Source organism: Gossypium hirsutum, chromosome D12 (genome assembly GCF_007990345.1).
Source record: "Gossypium hirsutum isolate 1008001.06 chromosome D12, Gossypium_hirsutum_v2.1, whole genome shotgun sequence".
Classification (NCBI taxonomy): Eukaryota; Viridiplantae; Streptophyta; class Magnoliopsida; order Malvales; family Malvaceae; genus Gossypium; species Gossypium hirsutum.
Genome location: NC_053448.1, coordinates 52,810,774 through 52,816,773, shown reverse-complemented (window position 1 = coordinate 52,816,773; position 6,000 = coordinate 52,810,774). Strand labels below are relative to the sequence as shown.

The 6,000-nt window shown below is 31.4% G+C and overlaps 1 long non-coding RNA gene across 2 annotated transcripts; it reads left to right on the top strand.

Moving 5' to 3' along the window:
- The first annotated feature begins 273 nt into the window (after nucleotides 1-273).
- LOC107946516 (uncharacterized) lies at nucleotides 274-3,089 on the top strand. Of its 2 annotated transcripts, none has more exons than XR_001696948.2 (5): nucleotides 274-472; nucleotides 561-700; nucleotides 1,329-1,347; nucleotides 2,336-2,396; nucleotides 2,732-3,089. It is a non-coding gene; the product is annotated as an uncharacterized lncRNA (long non-coding RNA). The 2 variants fall into 2 exon arrangements; XR_001696949.2 differs by having other exon boundaries at nucleotides 302-472; nucleotides 539-700.
- Nucleotides 3,090-6,000: the final 2,911 nt, after the last annotated feature.

The following is a 6,000-nucleotide window of genomic DNA, read 5'->3' as shown; positions in this document are numbered from 1 at the left end:
CTTCTTTTTTTCCAATCTAGTCATTTGTTCCATCATCCAATCAAATTTCAACACTTGTCAACCTTAATTTCCATAAAATTTCAAAACTTTCCACCTCATCAACTATGGGACTTCAATCTCATTATTATGTCTCTAAATATCAATTAAAAATGAAGAAAAATAAATTTAGGGGATGTTTGATTGAAGGTAATGGCTATGTCATTACCTTCCTATTACAAGCCTATTCTGCAGGCCCACTTAAACAGATGTTTGGTTCAAGGGAATACCCTATTATGGGTGTATTCCATTCCGGGCTTAAGCAGAGATATTTGAGGATTTCTATTCCCTTCCCTCTTCCCTCTTCACCGTTTACCCATTCGTTGCCATATAAACCCTATTTTACCCTCACAAATTCCCACCTCAAAAACACTCAAACAGCAGCCATTTCTTGCTTCATTCGACTCTGACATTCCTCCCCTTCATCCAAAGTCAGGTAAGCATTTTTCCTTCTGTTGTTCCTTTCATTTTCCTGTTTGTCTTTTTTTTCTTACCCAAGTAGCGTGCTGAGTGGGGGTATTAAGGTGGCTTGGGACGAGAGAGAATCAAACAACCAATCGGCTTGGGAAGGGGCTGAGTGGGCCCTTACTGGTTCAGCGTGTGAGAAGGAGGTATGCCGAAATAGTGCAGTACAATAACATCAAATTTCAAGTGTGGGATTTAGGTATGCCGATCACTACTTCTTGATATGGATCTTTAACATGTATAGTAGATTTTTTTATAGTACTGTCCTGAAAGTTTGATAATATTTTCTTATCGATTTGATTGTTTGAAGGTAAAGAGATGATGAAGTTCATAATTTCTTATATTAAAGGCTTGAGATAATGCCTGTTATTGTAAATCTCAACTGCATAAAGTAGTTTTAATCCGCAACTTACATGATTCTTTTGCCTCTTGTCGATATCTTTATATATCTGTTCTTGGTATTTCTTCCGTAAAACCATCATAGTAGCAACTTTAAGCAAATTTACAGCACTGATCACTCTTTATTATCAAAGCTTTACTTTTTCGATATTGGATTAAATATGATATTATGTGGGATATTCTGTCTCTAGCTGCCAATCCAAAAGCTATTTCTACAAACCTAAGGTTCTTCTTTTCTGATTCAAGTTTGTTGTTATTCAAAGCCACTGAACTTCATCAAAACTAATAGTATTAAGTTGTGAAATTTTAATGCTTTAGTATTAGACTGAAATGTATTCATTTAATACCTTGTTCTGCAATTTTGCATTCTTTTATCATTTGGAGCTTATTACTTGTCTTGATAACATCTTTATTATTTACTGATGCAGGTGGACAGACAAGTATCAGGTAACTTTCATAAACATGCATTGTTTTTATATTCCTTCATTATTTATAAATATTCTGCTGGCCAGTGGCAACTTCGAAATAAGATGTTTGGTTTTTGGAAGCTCTATGTAAAATTTGTCTTTATGAGTCTGCATCTGGTCGCTTAGAAATTTAATTAAGCTAATAGCTTTTTCTCTTAAACTTATATGACATCCCGTAAGTTCTTTTAAGTTGTAAAAGAGGTGTATGCCTAGATTTTATAACTATTGTTATTAACAATCCCATGGCTAATAAATGAATTTCCATTTTCTTTTTACCTTTAGAACAAACTAACTTTGAGGCTGTCATAACATTTCAATGTTGTATTCATGGGATGCCATTGTTTGTACCACTTTTATAATTAGAACTTGGGATTTAATTTATTAGCGTTATTCCAGGTTATCTCAATGTCTAAAAGTGTTGAAATAAAATAAAATTTTACATATATGCTTTCGTGTGTTCATGACAGACGAAAAGATTAATCATCCTATTCAATTTTAGTATATGGTTCATATTTTGTTCCCATATTCAATAAAACGGTGCTTCTAGTATAGACCAGCCTCTGTAGTAACATTCCATGCATTGAAGATGATATATAGATTTCTTTGCTATGGTATATCTTATAAATATTAACCGTCCTCTTTTTTAAAAACTTCCTAAAACCCTGCTATGGTATATCTTATAAATATTCCATGCATTGAAGATGATATATAGATTACTTTGCAGGCGGTAACATTGATCTCATGGTCCACTGTAGTAACATTTGTATTTTAGAAGTTTGATAAAAAGAAAGAATGCTACATGAAAGCCTTCTTTCTGCTCCTTAGAATGTGATGATGACTTGTTTATATGTTTGTAACCAACAACGCTTACTTGATGTTTACAATATCCTACTTCATTTGTCAATGCTTGTTTTATGTATTTCATTAATGCTTATTCTGGACAAGTTTCAAGTGTGAACCTTTTACAGGAAGAGGAGCTGAGAGGAGCAGCAGTTCTTATTTTTCTTATTTTTGCAAGTAAGCAGATTGGTAAGTTTCATGTCTCACATGTAATTCATGTTATCCTTGAATATACTTGGCAAAATTGCATTACAGCCTATGCTATGATGAGATTCATTGCATGTATTTATAAGTAAGAACTTCAAAGTGATTTATGCCCGTGTTCTATGCATCTTTCAACAATAGAAACTAGTTTTAAAGTAAATCTATCCATTCTTTGAACAAATCATCTTTCAAGTGGTAGAATGTTGAGTCATTTGTTTATGCACATCGAGTCATTCATCATCAAAGTAAGAGATCTGTGAACCTATTTGATCATCCTCTGTAACTCCTATAGGAAATTAATTTATTGGTCATCATTGTAGGTTGAAGGTAGCAACAAGAAGGGGAAAAATATCACTCAAGGGTGTGCTAAGGTAACAACACCCTCCCAATGTCTTTGTTGTAAGTTGGTTATGTGTTCAACTTTGGAAAGATGAAATTTGTTAATGGAAAAGGAGGCTGCCAAGGTAAAGAGAAACATACCCTCGTAGGCTGCCAAATGCCAAAAGTCAACAACAACAACAAAAATGAACAAGGAAAATGGACATAAACAAATATCTCTACTAGAATGATGACACCATTACTCTTTTTTAGTAATATGGGAAAGACAATATATACATGTTAAACTACATTTACAATTCGGATTTGATCTTTTTACTTTAAACAAGAACATTTTGGTTATATTTAATTTTCGATATGTTTTTATTTTTTATATGTTTCATTTAAAACTATTTTAATCTTTTAATATATTATTAAACTATTTTTATTTTCAATTTCTTTAATTTATGTTATATTTAATTTTGGTCTTCAAACAATGTTTATATTACTTATATTGTTTGATTAAAAATTAAAATTAAACAATGTTTTATATTACTTATATTGTAATACCCCCTACCCGTATTCATCGTCGAAATAGGGTATGAGGCATTACCAGATTTTACCAAATAAATTTTTCGTATTACGAGTTAAATACTATTCATTTATTGAAATATGTCATGACGTCCCTTAGATGGGCCTCCGAAGCCCAAAACATACATCGGGACCAAATCGAGATTAAATCGAAACCATAAGAAATTTTTCGCAAAATTCCAAAGTTTTTTCTTTTGAACTCAATATAACCCCTTTATAAATATCTAATCTTCCCTGCAATTTTAAACCGAGACCAATCCAACACAACCAATCCATTTCAACATATTTTCAAGATAGATTTAACGTATTCATAAGATAACCTCGTCACATACCAAAACCAAAATTTGTTAGCCATACCAATGGCTAACCATATATTCATTTCACATTAACATTTACTTTATTAGCTTATACATACCATTGATTTCCAAAATAAAGTTTCTTTATATACCGAGATCTTGAGGTTGATAGTGTGATACGTCTCTGACCGAATTTGACCTCCGAGCTCTTAACACTACAAAACACGGGAAAAAGAAACAGGGTAAGCACTTTGTGCTTAGTAAGTTCATGTAACAAGAATTATACTTACCTAATATTTTCAATACAATGCAATAAACATTCATACACCCATTCAATACATTATTCCCCTATCATGCACAAACTCAACATTCAAATTAGTCCAATAATTTCCATGTATCAATAATATATACCATGATTGATGAGCTCATCAATACCATGATTTCCATTTTCTTGTTATTTTTCCATATTTATCCCGTTGAATTTCTCGAAATTTCGATGGATTTTCAGGGGTACACTTTAGTGTACAAATCCGAGTCCTTCAATTCATATTCATGTGTGCACATTTCCATTTCAGAGAGCACACTCCCACGAACCTCATCCTTAAAGCGGGATTACCAGTCCAGGCTAAATCCCCTGTAATATAAACGCATAGAGTATTGTCGGGATTACCAGTCCAGGCTAAATCCCCTGTAATGACAATTACTCTAATGAGCTTGGATCTGAATTACCAGTCCAAGCTGAATTCAGACGCTAATTCGGATTACCCGTCTGGGTTAAATCCATTTTCCACATATTCTTCGGGAGGGCTATATCAGAATAGGATCACTGGTCCGGGCTAGATCTTTTTTACCGTCAATTTATTTTCAGAGATCCATCGAATTTTCCTTCCATTCAACCGGGATTTCTTCTTCTTTTTTTTATCAAATATATCAATGTTTCATTAATTTTCATATAATGAACATTCAAATCATATTCACATTAATAACAAACATTTCAAGCATTTAAGAAATATAATTCAAGTTACACGAACTTACCTCGATACTTGTTCATAAACGAAAATCTACTAATCCCGAACTTTTTATTTTCCTCGATCTAGCTTCGTATTTGAATTTTATGGATCTAAATAAACAAATTTAATCATTAATCTACTACATTTCATGTTCACATGTAACATTATCTATAATTCCATTATTATTTATAGTGCATTCAAAGTTGTCTCACTGAGTCATAGTCACTAAATTATTTATATCTTAAGCTATGGAACTTTAAATTAAGATCCACTAATTTTCCCAGAAACTAGACTCACATATATTCTTACCATAAAATTTTTAGAATTTTTTGTTTAGCCAATAAGTACAATTTATTCTTTAAAGTTTCCCCTGTTTCACTATTCGACAGTTCCAACCCCTCTTCACTAAAAATTAATTATCTCATTGTATAGAATTCAAATGATGTTCTTGTTTTTTATTTTGAAAATAGACTCATTAAGGATTTTAAACATATAAATTTAATCCCATAATTATTTTTATTCAATTTTTTATGATTTTACAAAGTCAGAACAGGGGAACCCAAATTCATTCTGACCTTGTCTCACAAAATCTATTATATCTCATGATTTACAATTCCATTGCTTACAATGTTTCTTTTATAAGGAACTAGACTCAATAATATTTAATTTCATATTTTATTCATTTTCTAATTCGGTCTATAAAATTTTTGGTGATTTTTCAAAGTTAGACTACTGCTGCTGTCCAAAACTGTTTTAGTGCATGATGTTAATTACCATTTTTCCCCTAAGCTTTCAATAAATGATAATTTCATCCCTGCTCAATTAACCTCTCAATTGAGCTTATTTTTATAAATTAAAACTTTATTCTATCACTTTAAACTACTTTATAACCTTTGGAAATCAGAATTTTAGCACTAGACTTTAATTCCAAACTTTTTCACAATTAGGTTCTACAAATCAATTTCTATTGAAATTACCTAATAAAATCATCTCATAAACAAATTAAAGCTTCAATTTCATGCTATTTTATCATAAACTTACAGCACTAAACCATGGTGACTTTCAATTTTATTCATGAAATCAAAAACTAATGAATTTAGTAATAGACCTAGTTGTAAAAGTCTTAGAAATATAAAAATTACAAGAAAAATGTAAGGATTAACTCACTTGGTGCAAAAATCATGAAAAACCAGCATGAATAAACCCTTAGGATGTTTTTGACTGATGAGAATGCAGAAAAATAAAGAGAATTCTAGATATTCCAATTTGGTCCCATTTTTATGTTAGTAAAATTTGTTATTTTCCCATTTTACCCTTATTTCACCAATTCTCCTTATTTTTCTCAGCTTATGCCATCCAAAATATCTCCTTTTGGGC